Source organism: Rattus norvegicus, chromosome 10, assembly GCF_021556685.1.
Source record: "Rattus norvegicus strain SHRSP/BbbUtx chromosome 10, alternate assembly SHRSP_T2T, whole genome shotgun sequence".
Classification (NCBI taxonomy): Eukaryota; Metazoa; Chordata; class Mammalia; order Rodentia; family Muridae; genus Rattus; species Rattus norvegicus.
In genome coordinates, this window is record NC_141543.1 from 46,432,368 (window position 1) to 46,456,090 (window position 23,723).

The 23,723-nt window shown below is 40.2% G+C and overlaps 1 long non-coding RNA gene across 3 annotated transcripts in view; it reads left to right on the forward strand.

The window, feature by feature from the left end:
- The window catches only part of LOC148002878 (uncharacterized), a 191,116-nt gene that overhangs the window by 162,525 nt on the left and 4,868 nt on the right, over positions 1-23,723 (forward strand). The window contains exons 1-3 of one of the 3 annotated variants that reach the window (XR_015631220.1): positions 4,371-4,568; positions 7,081-7,245; positions 22,197-22,718. This is a non-coding gene — a long non-coding RNA (uncharacterized LOC148002878). Of the gene's footprint in view, positions 1-4,370; positions 4,569-7,080; positions 7,246-22,196; positions 22,719-23,723 lie in introns of those variants that run through there. The other 2 variants (XR_015631219.1, XR_015631218.1) reach the window with 2 other exon arrangements.

A 23,723-nucleotide genomic window follows, 5' to 3' on the forward strand; every position in this document is an offset into this window, starting at 1 on the left:
CAAGGACAACTGCATCTCATAAGTCCACCCCAGCATTGGTGACAATTCATAAAAACAGGAAACCTAGAGTACACTACAGAGATGTAGACAGCTCAATGAGTTGATAAGTCTCCTATTCTTGTGGCTAAGTTGGCTTGAACCTCTTCTCATTGGATCAACTGGTCTCTGCCTCTTCTAGGAGGCTTGGTTTGTCCATGGGTGTCACTAGACAATTCTTACTGCCTTGGGGAGGAAAGGGCACAGTGAATCTGATCAGTTTCATGGACTTCCTGAAACCCATGAATCATTTATTTCTTGATCTCAGGAAACTTCTTTTCAGAATAGACTGTTCCATCTCTGCTCAGAATATCTGTTGTTTTACCTTCCTTTTAACATCCCACGATTAACACGCTTCCCGCCAAGACAGAAGAGTTTAATCTTAGGAGAAAATATGATACAACTCTGAGAGATCTGGTAAATTCTCCAAGGCTAGATGCCACCTTATCAACATCAGATGAGATATAGAAAAATTAAAAATAAATGTTTAGTTTGATCATGTCCCAATCCTTGTGGTTTGGGAAGGAAGAATAAAAGAAGCAATAGATGGTAAAATATGTCAGAAGTCACTTCTTGGTATGGATATATATAAAAGTGATGGGATTCACAGAACATAAAAGAAAGGAGGAAAAGGGAGGGGAAGCACAGCTAAAGGATAGACGTAATCTTAACACATCATAAGCACAGTGAAGATAGCAAAATTGAGCTGATTAACTACATCAGCAAGGTGGATAAAACCAGCAGAAGTTCTGACCTACATATTAAAAATATTATTAAAACACTCCTGAAATTAAGTCAAGATGCAAATGAGCATCCTTAAACTTGAAATGGAAAAAACTTGAATTAGAAAGCAAATCTCATTACCAGATATAAAAAGGAATGGAACATTGTTACTAAAAGGATAATTCACTCCAAGCTATGAAACTGATGAAGTTTGGATCATGCCATCGGGGCACTAGAGCACAGAAAGAAATACCAACAGACACACAAAGAAATTAACAAAGCTAAAACTCATACTGGAAGACTCAAAATACCACACCAAGAACATGACGGATGACTCAGACAAGCAAAATAGCCAAGTTCTAAGAAAAAACCATTTTATGTACATTTGTGTCTTCCTCAGGGTCACTCATTGTACCTGGACATCACCGATTCAGCCATGCTTGCTGACCTTTAAGGACCAGGCATCCTCCTGTGTCTACCTTCCAAGCTAAGACTCCAGTTGTGCACCACCACACCTGGCATCTTCGTGTGGGTACTAGAAATATAAACTTAAATCTTCCTGTTTGAATAGCTAAAATTTTACTGACTGAGCTATCTCTACAAAAAACAGTCTAAGAATCTCAAACATTCCATATGTCGGTGATTCTACATGACTGTCTGAATAGGGGCACCATGAGACACTCTTTTAGGATGGCAAAATTTTGTTTACGGTTCTGTTTAATGCCATTCTTCTTACTGAAATGAGTTTAAACTCTGAAAGTTTCCTGAGCAGGCAGAAATGGGAGCTACACAGAGACATCTCTTTATCTGTATTCCTGGCTTGCTCACTGTGGTAACCATAATACAATTTAACATTTTAAATGGTTTTTATTGTCTCCAGTGGAGGTTTTGCATTAGAGTTTAACTTACAGGGGCTGAGGAGATAGTTTATATGATCTGTCAGTTCAGGATGCAAACTAGATCCACAGAGCTCATGTCAAAAAATGGCATAGTCTGTGCTTGTATTTCCAACACAGTGGGAGGAGAGAAGATGGGTCTCTGGGATTCAACAGTTCCCTTTGCTAAAGGCACCACACATTTCAAACACAGGACTCTGAGAATCCTAGCTGAATCTGATCTGAAAGACTCCCCTCTGAAGACTAGTTTTCATAGATCCAGAATGTTATATTTAAGCTTCCTAAGGGAGGAAAGCAACCAACGATTCTATTCAGCTGTGATGACTGTGACACACAATGCCCACAATGACCAGCACAGCATGATATCCCTAATGGTGTAATGGTGGCATTTTTATCTTGGTGTCAACCAACAGTTGTCATGGTTGGACTCAAGGCCTACACAATTAGAGAGAAATGATATCCAGCACTGGAAACCTAGCCAAGCACCAATGACTGGTAAGGCCATGTACCCTAGAGGAGCATCTCTTAATGATATTTCCCTGAACTATAATAATTTCTAACATAGTCTAAATATTTATTCTTATTTCCACAGATAAGTGTAGCTCTCACCCCTCATCAAAGAAGATCATAGACCACTAAAACCACACACACACACATACGCAAATGGCAGAAAACTAGTAATTATTGGAGGGGGCAACCAAAATCGATCCATATGTGACAGAACTCCTGCACCTAAGTCTCAGGGAACATCTCCAAAGAAGGGCAGAAATGCCATAGAGCAAGAGGAACAAAAATATTTGCTGTGAAATTTTGTCTCCCGGAAATGACAGGGAAGCTTCATTTATATAGTTCAACAATATGGCTGCCTGAACAAGACCCAAACAGAGACACCTCCGTGATTTGCTAATGGGTAAGGGGAAATCCCATGATGTTCCACCTTAGACAAAGAGCTATATGCTACTAATGTCTGCTGAGAGAGCGAGAATTAGTTTCCAGGGATGAATCCTCTAATGGTCATCTAATAACCTGAAATCGTGGACATACACGCAACACTAAATAGATTCAAGAGGTTGTCTTTCTGTACTTATACACACATACACATGCACATACACACATCTGCACATATGTATCAATAACAATTAAGGAAAAGGAGAAAAGGAGGAACATGAGTTGGACCTAGAGCAAGGTGGGTGCATGGGATGTTTTGGAGGGGTGAAAGAAATACAGGGGTAATGTAATTATCTTTTAATTTAGACAATAAGAAGAAAAGTATAAGTTTAAAACTATTATAAGCTCCCTTCCCTCAAAAAAAAATCTATGTTTAAGGACCTGAGGTGAAGCATAGAATAAATTGTGACATCTTTGTAACTGAGAGTATCAAGTGATAATCTGTGGCATGTGGCTAGAACAGCACCAGCGAGTATATAATTCTCATTAATTTGTTAGCAATATTCACTGTAAATCAAATGTTAAACATTTAAAGTATGGCTGTCCTCTGGGAGGTTCTACCCAGCATCTGACTCAGACAGATGCAGACACTCACAGCCAAAAAGCAGATGGAGCTTGGGGACTCTCGTGGGAGAACAGGGGAGAGGATTGTGTGCTGGAAGGGGTAAGAATTCCACAGGAAGACCCACAGAGTCAACTAACCTGGACCTTTGGAGCTCTCAGAGACTGAACCACCAACCAAAGAGCATATACAGGCTGGACCTCAGCCTTCCCACACATATGTAGCAGATGTACAGTTTGTTCTGCATGTGGGTCCTGAACAATTAGAGCAGAGGCTATACCAAAAGCTGTTGCTTGTCTGTGGGATATGTTCTTCTAGCCAGACTGCCTTGTCTGGCCTCAGTGGAAGAGTATTCTCCTAGCCCTGCAGAGACTTGATGTGCCAGGGGTCAGGGTCAAGGGTCGGGGGAGCACCTGCTCAGAAGAGAAGGGTAGGAAGGATGGGGAAAGGGTTGTGGGAAGGGGTGACAAGGAGGAAGCAGAATGTAAAGTGAATAAATTAAAAATAAAATAATAAAAATTTAAAAGTAACAAAGCAATAATCTACATGGAACCAAGGATAAATTATATTAGAGACAGCTGAAACTAATAGAAGAGCCAACAAAGAAGATATAAAAAAGAGTAAAACTAGAAATTCATTCTTTTAAAATAGTCTAACAAATTGCGTCTGATTGAGACTGATTTCCCAAAGGGGAGGGGGAATACAAGAAGGAAAGAGAAAAATTATAACTCTTTGGCGCTCTCATTAGAGAGCCAGTGGTGGGTATCTCCCTGTAGATTCTTGGTACTGAGTGTGGTAGAGTATATCACAGAAATGGATGAATGGATGGATGGATGGATGTTGCCAATCAGAATCAGATTTTCAGAAAGAAGATAACCTGCTAGGTCTGGGGATGGCATTACCTACACTTAGGGTGAGTCTGTCTATCTCAGCTAAACTAATCAAGATAGTCCCTCCAAAGTGTGTGTAGGATCCTGTTTCCTAGATGACTCTGCAATCAGTCAAGATGGCAATCAATATTAACCATCACCTTTATATGCATATTTTATGTATGTAGTTTGTTATTTTTAACTAGGATTATATATTACTGTATGATAAATAGTGGAGTACATTGTTTTTAAAGTATGCTAATATAGAAACTTTATCTTGGTATCATTATATAGTACATAAATTATGTTCTAATATGTATTGTTTGTATCATATAGGTGATATCTTTTTATATTACCTCCTTTTAAAGAAGAATTTTCTTCAAAAAGCTGTTGCTAAAATAATGTCACCTTTAAATCAAGGCTATAAGGTCACCAAGCTCAATGTTCATTAACTGAACTGACCACAGGATCTGAAGAACTGAGATGTCCTCAGTGGGAGGTCTCCCTGCAGAGGCCCTTTGATAAGAGTGGCAGGTAATTAATCCTTGTAAATCAATCTGCCCACTTAGTGCTAATGAATTAAGAACTACTTCACAAAGACTGTCCAGTTTCTGGCTAATGAAGTGACAGCTAACATGACTGGGCCTGCTGTGGAGGAAGGCTCTGTCATATAGTAGATACACCCTCACATAGATCCCTGTCATCTTTAATAAGATTCAGCATGGATGAATCCATCCATCCTTAGGGAATCAGCATAACAACATGCTTTGTACTCTTATGTTTGTGATTCTGACCACTCTCTTTGGAACTATAAGTAGAAAAAAGTCAAGGGTTTCCCTCCACTCTCTCCTCTTTCTGTCATTTGGAGAAACAAAGATATCACTTCATGGTCTCTGGGGAGTTGACAGAAGTAGAAGGGACTGATGCATCAGAGCCCAGATGTCCAGGGTTTGCACAGCAGCATATTGTAAGACCTGCCTCCAAGATCCATGAGCATGATGGGATCCTTTAAAAAGAATGAGCAGATTCTAGAAACAATGCCTGAAGGATAACAGCTGTCCTTTACTTCCAGAACAGGAGAGCCATAGATCAGCACATAGCCAGCTGTCCAGCCATTCTACTTTTCCATATATCCATGTTTCCAACACAGCTAATTGTAATGTACCAAGTCATAAGAGGCTTTCCCCCTAGCAGAACACACAGACCACTTACATGCAAGAAACTAAGTATTTGACCAAGAAACACTCGGTGACTGGGGTAGAGTTAACCTTCTGCCACGGTAAATATACAAGTTATCAGTAAAGTTGACAGTGGCGTTGCTGGTCAGGAATAAATAGAGAAGATGGGCAAGGAGAGCAGCTGAGAAGTATAAGTAGAGATGGACATATGGAAGCCATGTGTAAAATGTGTGTGATGATCATTGCTTGCATTGGGTGGTACACCAAGTACAGTGTGTAGCCTCTGTCCAAGTTCACAGCCATAATTTCAGCTTTGTCCAGTATTGGTATGGCCCTAGGAAATGCCCTAAAGGGGAGTTAAATGCTCTTTCCCTCTCTTGTACCATCTCTCTCTTCTCTCTTGGTATGTAATAAATTTTGCCTACCACAAGGAGAGTCTGTGTCTTTAACATCCTCTGGCATAGGATAGCAAATTACAATCCCAAGTTGATGTCGGGTGTTTGTGAATGTGCATCACCCTAGTTCCTTAAGTCCCACACAACTGGGTCATAAGAGGCTCTGTTGCACTCAAACACAGCTTCAATATAGAAAAGTTGTAATCTTCTTGATGAATTAATAGACAAGGAGAGGCTAGCAGAATATGGAGAGAATATGCTTAAAATACAGTGAGCTGAAAATGGACTCCTGTAACCCTGAATAAGTAATTACTGCATATAGTAAAAGAAGGAGTGGCTACACCTAAGCAAACATAAACCTATTTACACAATGTAAAATTGATCCTCATTGAGCCATCTCTCTCCATTTTGAATATACTCACAAGTCAAGGTATGAAAAGTTGGGCACTCCCTGGAAAGAGATAGTCATGATAGCCCCAGAGAACACAGCACGCAGAACTGAGCTCTGTTTTCATCCTGGTCCCTGGCTGTTTATGCCATGCTCCATAAGATTATATCCCATACAGTGGCATGTAGAGATATGCTTCTTAGAGAATATATTTAGCTGAAGAAGCTTATCATTGGGATGGAGTTTTTCAGGAATCATGCTCTGGCCCTGATGGAGGAGCCACTGCAAGTACAGATTTCTGATTCTCAGATAAATTCCACTTCCTCCACAGCACCCGGATCAAAACATTCCTGGACCTCTCTGAGCAGACCACTCTCTTTGCAGAAGATGTCGAGGTCAGGTTGCACCTGAGCTGTTTCAAACATTAATAATTTTTTGTTCCAAGTCACAGCAGACAAAACCTCATAGTCATGAGACTCTAAGGTTCTATTTCATGCAGAGACATGCTCATGGGTCAGCTTGGTCATTGTGTCGCCTTGACAAGTCCCATGATCTATCCAGATCGGCCTGATCCTTCAACTCTACGAAATGCCTAACTGTCCAGTAGGAACTCTTTTCCTGCCATTCTCAGAATCTGGGGATGTGTGGGTACAGAAATTTACAGAACAAACTAAGCACACTGATGTAAGGTGCCTCTGATCACAGTGGCTTGATAGTTTGAGCTTTGAATTCAGAACAAAACCTTGTGGGATCTGGAGATCTTCCCAGCTACTGAGTCACCCCTGGCAAACCCTTTCATATCTTCCTGAGCCTAGGATTATTCCCCCTTGATAGAAGAGGAAGAACGAATGGAATTTTCAGGAGCATTGCAAAGTAGAATAAGGAAAAGTGTATAATTATTCAGTATAACCCACCAAGGTGACCCAGTGTTGGGCAGTTATGGAATGATTTATTCTTTTCCAGTTATTTACAGGTATGATCTTTATTTCTTACTCACTTTCTCAGGGTCAAATCACTCCATTGTCTTAAGCCTGTCCCCTTCACATGAGATAATAGAGCCAACTCTGACTCACTTCTCTCCACAGCACTCTGGGCCTTTGATGCCTTCCACATGGAAACTGCACTGGAAAACAACTGGGTGCATAGGCACTCCAGCTCTATAAGCCCAGCATGGCGAGCCATCCTCTAGCAGACAGCATTTAAATGGAACATTCCACTGATGGATTTGAGTGTTAATAATTGATATTCTCGTACGTATACCCATTCATCCACTCAATGACTCTTTGATTATGTAGCAGAATCAAAAAGCTTCAATATGAGAAAAGAACTTATATATGACTTATTGTACTGTCTGTTTGAAGGAGATTCAAGGAAGTTAAATGAAATTTTTATTTCCACATTGAGGAGAATATAAACAAAACAAACTAACACATCCTGCCAGGCTGTTGGAAAGAGAATGAACAGAACTTTGCTTCTCTCTAGGATCTCAAAGGGCTCAGGGAAAATGAAATGTGTGCAGAGATGGCTGTGAAGTGAGAGACAGGCACTTGGCATAGTTATGGAGGTTTTAATAGGCTATTACTTCCCGCAAGAAGAAAAGACGGGGGTCTGGTGTTCAGGTCTGTGCTACTCAAGTAGGCATTTCCTTTCTTATGTTGGGAAGACCCACTTTTTCTTCTGCAGCCACTGTCTCTTCCTCTCTGAATAGTATGAGTGGAACTGACCCCATTCCCAACCTTAGACTTTGCTCAACTAGTTAGGAATAGTATACTGTTCAGCTGTGGAAATTATCTTCCAGATGGGCACATTACCCAGTGGTCATTGTGAGAGCCCTCAACAGCCAGATATCTCAAAGGGGGAAAGTGGTTCAGTGCTACTCATTATAAAAGAATCAAAGAGATAGAAAAAATACAGATTGCTGGGGCAGGGGAGCTGGCTCAATGGGTAAATGTTTACTATTCAGGCACGAGAACATCAGTTTAAAGCCTACTGTTCATGTCAAAAGCCAGGCAAAGCTGCTGTGCATACCTGTAGCCCCAACATCATGAGAGGTGGAGACAGGAGGATTGCTGCAGCTTGCTGGCTTCCAAAGCATCTCTGGGTTCATGACATAAGATGATATCTAGGGAATCAGATAGAATAATTGAGGAGAGCACATGATGTAACTCTCTGGTCTCTGTGAATGCATAAGAATAAACATAAGCACATGTATGAGCATGTATTGCAGATGCATATATACCCAAAATGCAGATGCATGCACATGCAAATGTAATTAAATAAATTAATAAAATTAGATGCAGATTCCTAATAGCATTTGGGTACCTGGATCTAGATGAATCTTGAATTAATGATGTTTCAGAAGACACAGTTCTGTTGCTATGTAAACTAAGGTTAAATTGTGATTATTTTTATAGATTTCTGTATTTTATATGTATATAGCATTTGGCCTACATGCATGTATTTGCACCATTTACGTGTGCCATGTCCACAGAGGTCAAAAGAAGACATTAGATTCGCCAGAACTGGAATTACAGATTATTGTCAGCTACATTGTGGGTACTGGAAATTGAATGCAGTCCTTTGGAAGAACAGCAAGTTCTCTTCATAGCTGACCCACCTCTCAAATTCCTAAGCTGGGACTTTAAGATACATTTAGAACAGTGATAAAATAATTTGTCCATGATTGGTAGACTTTGCATTTGTGTATAATGAGGAACTTATAGGACAGCAATGGAGGGAGAGGTAAAATGGGAACATAGGGAAGAATCTGGGAGATCACAAAGCATTGTGCTTGAGTGCAGTCAGAGAGATAAGAGACAACTGAGAGAATGAAAACAAGGAGAAGATTTCGGGAAGTCTTTGGTCCCACACTGCAAGGCTTTAACATGGAGAAGAAGGAACCATTTGGGGATTTTAAAGACAGCCTTGTTCCATGCTGAGCTGTGCAGAGTGGAAGCAGGCAGATGTAGAGGATGGACGTTTAAGGAAATAATTATGGCAGAGAGAGCTGTGTGATAGACACATAATTAACACTCTTGCCAAGTGTCTCTTCTTTTTCAGAATGGGAAATTCACTTCTGCTTCCTCCCTGACATCAATTTGTGTTCTGTGAGTTGATTGGTTCTCTTGAAGCTTCTGTTGGCTTTAGTATCTTTCTTGGTTCCTGAGGAAGCTGGGAGTTTCATTTTACACTCACGCACATATATTCACTTTCAGTAATTAGAGAAAAAATAAATCTTCATTGAGATCCTCTTCAAGCTCCAAATTCTTCAAGCTATCATCATTAGTTTAGATTAAAATTGAGCAAAAGATTTTACCTATCACAAACATGTTGACATGTTATAGTCTTTTTTTTAAACAATAATACTTAGCTTCTCATAAACATTTTCAATTTTTTATTGTCTTGGTTATTCACAATAACATGTGCTGGTTAATTTAACAGTTACCTTGACATAGCCTAGGATCATCAGGGAAGAGAATAATAATGAAAAATTATCTAGATCAAATTGGCTTTGGACATGTCTGTGGGGGATGATCTTGATTGTTAATTGTAGAAAGACAAGGCCCACTGTGGACAGTACCATACCTTGGGATGAGGATCCTGCATAGTATAAGAGGATAAAGCTAGCTGGAGCAAGCAAGCAGGTAGGGTGTGTGTATGTGTTTCACTTCATTCTTGACTGTTGGATAGTGACTAGCTGCTCGAGATCCTGCTTTGACTTCCTCTCAGTAATGGAGTAATTGTAAACCTAATAACCCCTTTCTCTTCTAGTTTATTTTTGCCATATTTTATCATAGCAACAGAATGAAATTAGAATTTGCCAAATAATTACCAAAGTGCCAAACAATTACACCAGAGAGGACACATACAGGTTTTGGAATCAGTCTCCTCACTAGATATCCTTCCATGATTGGAACAGAATTTTCTTAAGACATTATTGGGACTGGAGAGATGGCTAAGCAGTTAAAGGCAGGTAGTGCTCTTACAGAGGATCTGAATTTTGTTTCTAGCACTCAAATCTGGTGACTCACAAGTGCCTTCAATTTCAGCTTTAGGGTATCAGAAATCCTATTCTGGCCTCTGTAAGGCACCTGAACACTTCTAAATATGCCCTCCCCCAGCACATAATTAAAAATAAAATAAATCTTTTTAAAAGGACATTTTGTGTTTTCTTAAAAATAGTAATGCTTAGTATTGGAAGATACTAAGTATTGGAGAAGGAAAAACTCCCTTTAGAACATTAACTGGGATTAAATGTGAGAGTAGATTTTGACACTGAATGCTTTGCTTATAACAAAGTGCTGGGGATGTTTGAAAGAGGAAGTGAAATTATAAAGTGTTAAAAATATGGAAAAGTGGCTCTGTTAGGGACTAGAGTCATTACCTTGGTCATGAATTCATAAGGTCTTCCTTCCTTCCTTCCTTCCTTCCTCCCTCCCTCCCTCCCTTCCTTCCTCCCTTCCTTCCTTCCTCCCTTCCTCCCTCCCTCCCTTCCTTCCTTCCTTTTTTCTTTCTTTTCCAAGCATAATATTTGAGAATCACATCACGCATCCTAATCATACTCACTCACTTCCCAGTCCTCCCAAGTCTACCTCACCTTGTGACCTACCCACAAAAAAAGTAAAAAAACAAAAAAGCAATAAAAACAGGCCTAATTTGTGTTACCCATATACTCACTAGAGTATGTTTAAACTCACAGTGGCTAGACCCTTAAAGAAAACTGAGTCCTTCCCTACCCACACTCCTGCTTCTGTATCTTTACTACCATTTTTATATATTTGGTTGTAAGCCTAGCCTTTAGTGGCTGAGCCATCTCTCCAGCCCATTACTACCATTTTTAAAAGTTCTTTTAGTGACTTTCTGTCTAGGAGGTCACTTCTTCTAGATGTGGGGGTGGGTAGGGATTGTCACAGAAGCCTACTATGTCCTCCTTTCTCAACTGAGTCTTCAGTCATCAATATCACTGTAAAAATAACATCCTTGCCTTTTATAATCAGAAGGAACATGGAATGTGAACTTCTTCTACATGATGTCTGGTGACAGCATGGACCACAGATATCCACCTGGCATCCGATATCAGCACATGCCACATAGCTCAGTATTGTCTACAGTAGCACAATAAATCACATACATCAACATAGCCCTCTGTAGCATGGGCCTAGGACATCAACATGACCTCTAGGACAGCAGGGGATAAGGGTACCAATATGGTCCCTGGTAGTAGCCCAGAGCATGGGCATCAACCTGGCTTCAGGCAGAAGCACAAACCATGACATCTGCCTGGCCTTTGGTGGTAACACAGGCCATGGACATCAACACAGCCCTCAACTGCAATAAGACCATGGACTCATACATACAGGGAATCCTGCTTCACTTTAAGAGTTGCCTCAGGACATTCTATCCAAACAGAATGATGCTCAAACTTAAGTCATAAAACTGCTTCCTGAATGTGTGGATTACCAGGCTTACTGCTGGATTGAGTATATAAAATCCCTCCTAGGATCCTGTGTGTCAAACTGGTCCCCAGATGGTAGTTTTGTGAGGTTGTAGAACCTTTGGACCCTACTGTAGAAGTGTATCACTGGGAGAAGGACCTTGAAACTTTCTACCCTGCCCTATACCTTGTTTTACTTTTGGTTTCCTGAGCCTGAATGTAATGTGACCAACCAGCTTCCTGCTCCTCTTATCATGCCTTTCCCACCACGACAGACTATGTACCCTGGAACTTTAAGACAAAATAAGATGTCCCTCAAGTTGTTTTTGTCACTGTATCATCCTACAGCAACAAGAAGCACAGCTTCAATGGTTAGGTATGAAGGACACAGAGGCAACATTTTATGAACACAGTGACCCATTAGTGACACTTCCCAAGCAGGCTCTGAAAGCACGTCAGAGAGCCATAGAAACTTGGGGAAGAGACCTCTCACCCAGGTGTAGGTAATTCAGATAGAACTCAGATAGTAAGAAAAAGTGGATTAGGAAAGAAGTATTTAAAGTAACCTCCATAGTTAGGGTTACTATTGTTATGATTAAATACCATGACCAAAAGCCAGTTAGAGAGGAGAGGGTTTATTTGGCTTTCACTTTCACATTGTAGTCCATCACTAAAAGGAGTCAGAATAGAAACACAAACAGGGAAGAGACCTGGATACAGGAGCTGATGTAGAAGCTATGTGGGGGGTGGGTGCCGCTTACTGGCTTGCATTGTCTGCTTTCTTATACAACCAAGGACCACCTGCCGAGGGATTGGGCCGCCCACAGTGGGCTGGGCTTTTCACATTAATCACTAATTAAGAAAATAGCCTATATGCTTGTCTGCTTATAGCTTGCTATTATGGAAGCATTTTCTCCATTGAAATTCCTTCCTTTCAGATGACACTAGCTTATTTCAAGTTGACATAAAACTGGCCAGCATATCACTTTCAGGATGTCTTATCAGCCAAGAAGATGTGACAGTTGGATCAATAAACCAGTTATAAGAGCAAAGAGGGTGCTGACCCAGGAATGAGGAGTCTGGCTGGAATATGAACTGATTCCCCAGGGTTCTGTGTCTCAATACCATGAAGTCTTCAGAAGGTAGCCCCTTCATTAGAACAAGTTTGTCACTGGGGTTGGGTTTTGAGGCTTTATAGTCCCACCCCACTTTCTGTCAGTCTCCTGCTTTTTGATGATGGATGCAAAGTGGGCAGCCTACTCAGAATCCAACCCTACCTCCCCTGCCACAAGGGACTCTATTTTATCTTTTGGAACTATAAACCAAACCTAAACTTTTCTCCTTTAATGGGATTCTTGTCAGGTATTTTTCCTCCACAGGAACAAGAGAAGTAATGAATGCACCCACCATCCTAGGAAGCCATTGTTTGGGCTCATACCTGGGAGCCACCACAAGACAGAGTGGACTTGTAATCCCTAATAAGGAGACATTGTTTCTCTAGCTTTTGTTCTATCATCCAACCATAAGCCCCTTAAATGCTTTTTCCCCTAAGTGCTAACATCTGAAATATTAACGGCATACATCCATGAACTATTTCTTTACACTACATAAACATTAAGATCCCTGATGAACCAGGATTCACCTGTTGATGCCCTTACTGCTTCCGCTGAACACACAGGTCAAGGATACTATGTCTTGCAATAAAATCTTAATATTACTTAATTTCCACAGTGCATTTTCACATGCATGCATTCTTTTTAGATGCTTCTTAGAGGAATCTTCAGAGAAAAAAAGCATAGCATTATATCCATCTCCTTTCCCTCCTCCCATTCTGTACTTCAGTGCAACCTATATGCATTGCTCCTGCCTCTGGGGCTGTCTTGACTGGCCCCTTTCTCTCCCACTGAAAGTTGCTGGTGAAGTGAGATTTGTTGTACCTTCTTGGCGATTCTCACCAAAGATGCCCTGTGCTTCCTAGTTCGGCTTAGACATCACGCATATCAACCAAGCCTCTCCCTGCCCACATTTCTTTACATTTCATTTTACTCCCAAGCACAATACAGCTGTTCCTTCTATTTCTTGGTTGAATGCCCAATGCTGAAAATGTTCCTTTGCAATTTCAAGTGTAAATTCAAGGCACACCTATCCCAGCCTACAGTGACCACTCTCTTCTCAAGAAGTACATTTTCTCTTTAGTATGTATTCATGTACTCCCAACAGCCTAGAATAGGGTGTCTCCCTCACAGCATCAAAGAAAGACCCTGTGATATTAGTTATGACAGATGTCAGTAGTCAACCTCTGCATCCCTACCGAATAGTGAGTGTTTTCCAGAGAGACATATAGTAATGGTGGCTTAATGTACAAATAAAAGTTCATTGTTGCTTGGGTCTTTGTCCTTTTCAGACCAGACAGCCCCCTGCCCATATACATACCCACACAGTCTCACTCTTTAGTTATGCATATCTAACAGAGGTTCCTTCCAGATCTATACCCTTCAAGCCTGAGGTAATCTAATCAGAAATGTCAGACAGACACAAAACACAACAGGAGGGAGACACATCATCATATTAGTTAGATGTAGGGGACATTGCTCTGCATTCTGAACCTCTCTGGATTTCAATTTCTCTTTAAGTGTTTTATTTAAAACTGTAAGGTTTCCTGGCTATGTATCCCTAGATACATGTCTTAAAGCTCCACAGGGGCATGGCAGCATTGCCAAAGATTGCTGCTGACTTAGCAGGGAAGCCCGAGAGTTGCTTTCATATAGGGTGGGGGAAGATCCTTGAGTTTTCTGTTAAGTGGAAAGTATAAATTCCTTTCCTAAATGCTGGACAATTCCAGCATGACCTTGTCTTAGAGATGAGACCATTGCCATGAGAGGTCCTGAAGAAGGTTTGGGACAGGTTAGAAAGTAATCATGAAAATTCACTGAAACATGGTAGGGCTGCAGAAGAGAATGCCTCATCACTGAGTTCTTTCCCAGGAACAGGAGACTGCAATCCAGAAGGCTCCTTCAGAAGCTGACAGGAACCACCTGATTCCCTGATTCAGTCTCATGTGTTCCTTATGTGCTATGACAGTCAAATAGAACCATCATCACAGTGCAGAAGTAGAAAAAACCGTGCTGTAAAATGATGTTACTGTTGCTGCTGTACAGAAAATCCTTCATTAACCCTTATCCTCTTCCTACTCATCAAACCAAAAGGATGCTCTGTCCAGGTATTGAGCAGTGGTTTCTTGTACAACCTGTTTGCATATTATATTTTTGTTCTCACACAGCAGTTTTGTGCTTTAGGCAAATTGGGCTGTTTTTTACAGAAATTCAGAGATGTTTCAGCAATACTTTAAGTACTCACTCCAAAGGACACTTGAGTGGCCTCTCTAATCCATATAGACCCAGAGAGAAACCATTAAATCTTATGTTAAAAGTGTCCTTGAATTCCTCTACACTCTCATTCTACATTAATGCCATCTTTAAGTCATGCTGGGACCTTTCTTGGTGGAGAGAGTTCCTCAACATAGATACTGTAAGCTGGTAGGGTAGCTTCCACCTGCAATGCCAAGCACAGACGATGAGAAAGGAAGCTAATTCTTCAAGGCCTGCCTGGGCTCCATAGTTTCAGGCCAGTCTGAGCTACAGAACCAGACCTCAGCTCAAAGTAAATACAGATAAATAAATGTTGTGATAGAGGTCAATCAGGAAGCTCCTGAGTTTGTGAACACAAGTACCTCTGTTCAATCTCCAGCACCCATGTAAAAGAAAATGCTGAGTTCAGCAGCACACACTTGTACTCTTAGTGCATAGGACAGAGAGAGAGGCTAATTCTTGGGGCTCGATGGCCAGCTAGCCCAGGCTAATAGATGACCTCCAAAACAAGGAGTTACCTTTCTCAAAACATGGGGTATATGAATAAATGGATGCCATGAATCACTAGAGACTGATTTCTGGACTATGCATGCACATGCCCACTTGCACATGTATACACACACACACACACACACACACACACACACACACACACACACAAACTCACCACATCTCTTGAGCAAATACCTTGTGCTACTTACACAAGCTTTGAGTTGGTTTATTTTTCCCTTGTGGATGAAATAAACACTTCTTTCTCCTGCATGAACTAAATATGGTGAGTCTGAGACTCTATTAACTTACATGAGTGACCCCCACAGATCCAGTTAGCCAATAACATGGATAGACTCAGACTTGTACCTATGTGTATCCCACTGAAAGACCTCATTATGCTCTAAGTTTCTGATCACAAGTGTGGTGTTTAGGGTAGCGGCTGCAGACTGTAAATTCTCAGTCCTACCCTGACCTGCAGACCCAGTTACTCCATGCACCCAGATGATTTGGGGGCTCTAAGCAGGTACTCCTAATCCCTTCCTTGCCACGCATTATGCTAGGCACACCATTAACTACAAAAGAATGATCTTGAAAGAAGAGTTTATGATTTACAAAATGAAACAAAACAAGCAAGCCAGCAAGCAAATAAAACCACGACTGCTCATTAAGAGGAACAAGTTCAAATCTACTTAGATTTGGGCAGTATTCCATTAAAATTTTAAAAATCCTTTGCTTTAGACATCAGTGTGCATGTATGACTGTCACCACTGTCACCTTTGTCAAAAGATAATGCGTTAATTTATTTAAGTCACAAAAATTGCCACTTAGTACATTTCAACAGACATTAAAGTTTATCCCAAACCAGGCTTTAAAACACAAATGTACTCTGTCTAGTTTTTGCTGTATATTTTTATGGGTCTATTAGTTGATGAATTCTCAGTGTCATTGTTGGAAGGTGGTGATACTGTGACTGGAGCCCTGACTGGAGGGAAAAGATCACTTGAGCTGGGGCTTTAAAGGGCCTATCTGCTTTCTGTATCCTGCCAACTCCTCTTTGATGTCTGACACCTCTGTCTCTTTCTCTCTGTCTCTTTGTCTCTCTGTCTGTGAATAGCCTTATTTCCTACATATTACTACTACTGTGCATTTCTGGCCCTCCTTGGACTCATAGTAATGAAGCCAGGCAACCATGGGCCAAATCCTTGAAACTGTGAGCCTTAAACTGTTTCTCAGGTGTCTGTCATGGAAACCAACACACATGTAACCAAACAGTTACTTTTAGTGTTTGCCATGCTCATATGACACATATGTATTAGTCTGCTGTGTAGCTTGGCTGTCATTGGAGACACAATGTATGTGTCTGTATGTTAAGACTCAATTTCAAAGCAGCAGTGATAAGAGCAAACATTGATTATGACTCAGTTAGATGTTATCTTGCTCCTCCCATCTCCAAGAACATTTATTATGGAGAGACATGTGTTCTAGCATAATCATTCTGAAGTATTAAATAATGTGATTTTTATTATAGATGGATTTTTATCTACATTAAATTATATCTGATTTTATGAACTACTCATCACAGCTGAGCTGAGCATCTATAAATTTCATCTCAGAATTCAAAAGGCTGTTATAAAAGGGGATTTGTGTTTGTGATGGTTGAAATTAGGATAGGCAAAGTCCTAGTATTTGTTTGCTTTCTTTCCCTCTTCCTTTTGGGATTCTAAAAGCTGTTGTGATTGGGAGCAGACCGAAGCATCTGCTCAGTGGGATCTGGTCATTTCCTCATCTCTCTGGCCCATCACTTGCTGAGTGTTGTTCTGAGTCAATCTTGTCAAGAGCATGCCCTGGATGGGACACCATTGACAAGTGCCAGATGGGTGCTAGAGGGAATTGGCAGAGCAAATAGTGTGGATGACTTGGAGCCATCATGACAAAAGCAGTCCCCCCTGAGAAGCCAGATTGAAAGGAAACCAAGACAGGAGGAGTAGGAGACAAACAAAAGTCCTGGGCAGACTTCATCTTGTGATATAGAATGGATGAATGTGTAGCCCAGTGGACATTTACTGCTGATGGGAGAGAGGTCAGAGTGGCACAAGCCACCTGGCCAGGCACAGGCACTGGTCAAATTTTTTGGGCCTTACAGGTTTTGGCGAGACAATTAAATCTTATTTTGAGAGCAACATAAGCCCTTTTGAGGGCTTTAGGGAAAGAGCAATATAATTGAGTTTGCATTATAAAACAATTCCTCTGATTGCAACACGGAGAATGGCCTTTGGCTGTTCTGAAAATATTTGTTTAATAAATATGTGTCCAAATACGTTTTTACAGAAATAAACAACATATCTGTGAATTCAATCATGCAGAAATTCCAGCAGGCTTCAAACCTGTGCAAACCACAGCCCGCACATGTGTCTGTTTCTACTTCACAGTAGTCCCTGTCTAACCTTCAGGTTCCTCATGGATGACAATAAGGACTTGAGATTTCCTTCAGCTCATGATAATTCAACAATTTTGCCAAGGCTGCTCTGCTGCCAAAACTCTCCGGCTGTAAGCAGCTGGAGAGAGTAAGCAGGGGCTCTGCTCTGCTGATCATCCTTGGCTTGGCATTTGTCTGCAGCTGGAGCCCTTTCTATAAGATCACTCAGCATCTATAAGTTGACTCATTTCCATACTGATTGCAAAGCTGGAAGTGTACACACTTGCCATTCTTATTCTTGGCCCAAATGCTTGCCGGCAGTAGCTCTGACGAGGGGGCCTTGACACCACTTGGGAGTTATTGTCTCACGTGCTATTGATGTGAGTGGGATTGGAAGACACACAATTTGATAATCAGACCCCATCTGCAGAGTAATCACGAGCTACATTATGGAGAAAATGCAAGTAAATGCTGGAGATGTAACTGTCTTATTTTCAACTTCCTTTACCCCAGCAAAGACTGTGCTAAGAGATGTTGATATGCAAAACAACTTTGTATTTTTTAATATAACAAGCATCTCAGCATTTTAGCATTTATCTAAATACAGCAAGTGGCAAGCTATAAAACAAAATGCTCCCTTGTACATGATCTCATTTGCAAATGAGTTTTAAGAGTAACATATTTGGGGAAGATATTTAAGCTACAGGGAAGCATGTGACCATTACACAGTTTTCCTTTAGTCTACTCACACACCTCCAAGATGATGGTATGGCCAAAGGGAAACTGGTGGTGGACCAAACCAACTTACCTCAGTTTTCTCAGCTATAAATTGTGAATAGTGTCATTACAACAAAGTTGTGGCCCAGGATGATGACCTATTCTGCAAAATGCTTGTTCCAGAAGAAGGAGTACCTGAGTTTGAATCTTCAGCACTCAGGTTGATGTGGACATGTTGGAACATTATATATCTCCCCAGCAGTAAGAGAAGCTGGAGGGACAGAAATGGGAGAAGTATTTCTGGGACTTTGTCGGTCATGTTCTACTTAAATGAGTGAGGTATAGGTTCAGGGTTTCAAAACCTTAAAATGAACTCATATAAGAGTGCATCTATCTCTCGCAATATATGTACCCTCCCACAAGAACACATACATACAAAACCCACAAACACAAAGTCAGGTTGAGCATGTATTCATGAATGTGGAGTTTGTAATAGAGCCTGAAGCATATTAAGAGCTCAGGACCACTGAGGCTTTGATTGATTGTTGCACTTTCTTCAATGTCAGACAAACCCATAATTTTCACTGAAATTGGTCATCTACTACAAAATCCTTAACTTCCATTTTCTTTGACCATGGATGTACCAAGTAATATTATTTTCCATCAGGACTGTGCCAGAAATAGTCTAGAACCTGCCTAACACACAGGACAGTCTAGGTTCTGTGTCCAACACTACATAACAGAAAGAATTTCAAAGACTTCATTTTCTTGTCAACGTTGAGATCTGCATCATTAGCAAGTTCAGAGTTTAATTTCATGAACAGTCTGCCATCTACTTAACCATTAAATCAATGATTATTTTGGCTGCCACTATCTTTGTACGGTTCATATAGTGTTCTAGAATGTCATTGGTGGGGCTAAAGAGATAGCTTAGCGGTTAAGAGCACTGACTGGTCTTCCAGAGGTCCTGAGTTCAATTCTGAGCAATTATTTGGTGGCTCACAACTATCTGTAATGCCCTCTTGTGGTGCATTTGAAGACAGCTACAGTGTACTCATAAATAATAAATAAATGAATAAATAAATAAATCTTATTGGCAGAGCCTTTGAATACTCCTAAGTATTTCCTTGCTGAATAGGTTTCAAGGAGCTCCTATTCTCACAGTATTATCTCAAAAGCTATTAGAAACAATTATTGAGTTCTGTTGCACAGAAGCATGGTGGAAATGGGTACTTATGTCAGTCTTCCAATGATAAATCAAATACTAAATCAAATGTGCTTTCCATGGGTTGACATAAAGTTGAATCTAGATGTATCCAGTACCTGATGACTGGAAGCCTGGTTAGTCTTTCATGTGGGGATTTTATCTAGATATTAAAAACTATAGCTGCAAGTGGATCTGTTAAGGTTGACTATAAATGGAATATGCATAATCAAAAAATCCCTAATTATTATCCAAATTCCTAAATTACTCCCACACCCACACCCCCACCCTCAAACCCAGAGCTTGCAGAGAACTCAGTTTGATTGAAGAACAGAGCATCTAAAGAAATGAAACTGAATCACAATTTCACTGTTAGAAAAAGGTTCACCTTTGGTCAGTTCACTGTCTCATAGTAAGAAATGAATGAAATAAAAACAATGCAAAATATATTAATTGCTGAAGAAATTGACTACTATCAATTATCAAAGACTTAAAAGACTGCCTTTAAATACCAATGCCTTCTCCCTTTACTCTTACAACTCAGAGATTTGCAACTTCATGTCCCCAAAGCAAGCCAGATCTAACAAAGATGCTCTATCCATGGGCATTATTTGAACCCTTAAATACAGTTCAAGAGTAGTCAATGATTCATGAACAGACACAATTTCATACTCAACTTCAGAGTCTTAGCTTTTGTCCCTACATTTATGACCGAAGGTTACAGAGTATAAAATCTGTTGAGGTTAACTGTGCAGATGAAATGGTCTCCCACTAGAGTTGAAAATCAACGTTATATTACATTTTTGGGATATATATATTTAGGTACATCAATATATCATGGAACACACAGTTATGGGTTTGAGATAAACAACATACACTCAGGACTCAATCTCCCGACATCTCTGGCAAGCTTTGAAGTTTGGTTGCTCTGCAATTGATGTCATACCATGGTTTGAAAGCTATGTCAATGGAACAAATAAATTGTAATTCTTTTTGGCATTTATAGTTATTCAAAATCCACAATCAGATCAAAGGTTAAAACGACTCCTCCTTACTACTCTGATCTTGAGAATGAGTTAGAGTATTTTTATGTAGCCATTAAATGAAATACTGAAGATTTAAGCAACTATCACAATAAACCAATGGTCATTATGAAATGGCCGAAATGCTTGATAGCTTGCTCATAGCAATTTCAGACAAGAAATTGATGACTAGAATTCTTCCAATGTCTGAGTTTTTAAAAAGTTGATGCTGTTAAACACCCATTCCATTATGCAAACAGATGATGGGGTTGAGAGGGCAGGCTGTTGTGTAATCCTGCTCTCTGCATTATCAGTAACTAAAAGAAATGATGAAGGTGGTAAAGAGTCGGCCTTCCCAGGCCCTCTGTCAGTAAGGACTCTTTCCATGTTGTGTTCATTTGAAAAAAGCAAAATAAAATATTCTGTAACTCCACAAGCTTCTCTGAGAGGACAAAAAAGAGAAAGGATGAATTTGATTGGATTGGTGAACACCAATAACAAGCCAGCACTTTGGGTTGCTGTGTATGGGAATATGGCAGACAGTTTTGTTTTGGTTTTGTTGTTGTTGCTCTGGCTGCTGTTGCTTTTTGTTTGTTTGTTTTTGTTTTTGTTTTGGGTTTTGTTTTGTTTTGTTTTTTGAGCTATGCAAGGACCATAGAGCCTGACAGACTGAAAAGCTATTGGTATTTCTCGACCAGCAAAGCCCAGATTTTTTTCTTCAATGGACCATGAAACCTAACTGCATAATAACAGTCTGCATTTCCATAGTTGGAGTGTTCCACTTCAGTGACCCTGAAAGGCTGTGAGTAATACAGCCTGCTCTCCCATTCCCAGCAGGTTCTGGTTGGGTAGATAATCACACACATATGATATATATATATATATATATATATATATATGCACACACACGCATCTGTAGGTATATCATACATGTACTGTGTGTCACATGTATATTAATGAATTTGTCATGCATATTTCTACAGTGTTTTCTGGTGTTCAAAAGAAGAAGCTAGAACAGATAAAAGACTTATTATAAACTATGTGTTGTTTTATCACTACAGACATCCACGTATGGGTTATTCTCCACAAGTATTTAAAACAGATTGTCTTGTAGATCTCCACTTTAAGGATTTATAAACGGAAACCCACAGATAACTTGATAAGCTAGAAAGTTACAGAAGTCACGTGCCTTATTTTACAATACTTAACTCTAGCCACTATGTTCTCAATGGAAAACATAGGTGGCTTTCAGTTAAGTTTTAATTGCAGATGAACAACAAATACAACAGATCATTCTCCCCATTCCATATCTAGGATCATAGATAGAGAGACACACAGTATGTCTAGTAATTTTAATAATTTGGAGGACCATTCCGTATTTCAAATATTCAATGCTTAAGCTCATAAATCCACATTTAATCTCCAATTGCTAGTTCCTTGAATATCCTATGATTCTTACTTGCTATTTCTGTTACATTTGTCAAGTAGGTCATAGAATGACAAGAAGTTTAGTGTGTCAATTAATGAAATGCCTTTCCTTTTTCACAGGAACAAACCCCTAGAAGAGCAGAAGGACCTCACCTAGTAAGAACTGGACTCAACAAGGACCCAGCGCTTTCACAATGCAAAGGATACCACCACAGTCTGAAACAGTCCTCTTGACTCCTTGTCCCTGGTAGTCTAAAAAACTCTCATCTCAGGACATGCATTTCAAAGCCATCTGATTTTACTGAAGAGATTTAGAAGGGAGTAAGAGCATCAGATCACTCTGCCAGCTGAGGTGGAAAGGAGACAGGGCATCATGGAGAAGGTGAAGAAGCCAGTTCTGCCATCATGCAGGTACTACGGAGGCACATGCCATTCTTCATGAGTCTTTTGCCATCTGTTTTGTTCACTACCACACTCTCATTTTCTCCCCCCATATTGGCACTCAATATAAATTGGTGGAATCAAGGAAAGAATGAATTTTTGCCATCTGCAAACATCAAAGACCATAATCAACTAATATTAGTCAGCCTGCTGTTACTACAATGAAACACCAAAGGCTTCTAACTTTGGAAAAGAAAACAGGTTGGTCTACATCAGCTTCAGAGGCCCCAAAGCATGATTTCTGCATTAGTTCAATTGAGTTGAGAGCAGATGGTAGCACAGCCAGGCAGGAGGGTGTGTAGGAGCACATTTCAAAAGAAAGCAGGAGGAGGAAGAACATAAAGACACAAGAGTCCTGTAACTACTGTCATACATGTGAAACAATGATTTAATTACTCCAATATGCCCTACCTCCCTAAGATACCATTTCCCAAGATTTCCACCCTGAGAACAAAGCCCTTACCTACTAACCATCAGAGGACACAGGTTATACCTAAATCATATCTCAAGTCATATATAATTGTTTCAAGCTATGAGTAGATTTTATCACCCTTCTCTCATTCCCTCAACTCTCCCTCCCTCCCTCTTCCTCCTGCTCTTTCTGATGTATGTATACTTCTTTGTATACATGTTTGCATAGGTATATATATGCATGTGTATGAAAAGGCATGTGAGGACTAAAGGTTGGTGTCAGGTGCTTCCTTGTTCACCCTCCACCTTAGTTTTGAGATAGGGTCAATCTGGAGTGTGTTTATTCAGTTAGACTGGTTAGCCAGCAAGCTCTGGGGATCTCCTTGCATTTGCCTCCCAGTGCTGGCATTCCAAATGCATGCCGCCATGCTTTCACCTAGGTGTTGAAGGGCTGAACTCGGGTCCTCATGCTTGCTTGAACAGCAGGCACTTATGAACTGAGCCTGCTCACCAACATCAAGGACCTAGTTTTCTGAAGATACATCTTGTGGAATGCGAGGTTCCTTTTAACAAAAGGAAGTAATCAGGGGTAGATAGACATCCAGAGGCCTCCTATCTACCTCTCCTATGCACTGAGGTTCTGATGAGAATGTACTCAAAATTTGTTCCAGGGGACTGTAATTAAAAATAATCAGAATAAAAATAAATTACACAAAGTAAAACAAACATATTTAAAATAAACTTTAAAAATTCCATTGCAAACATGAAATGGTAGCGATGTTCTGTTCAAGATTT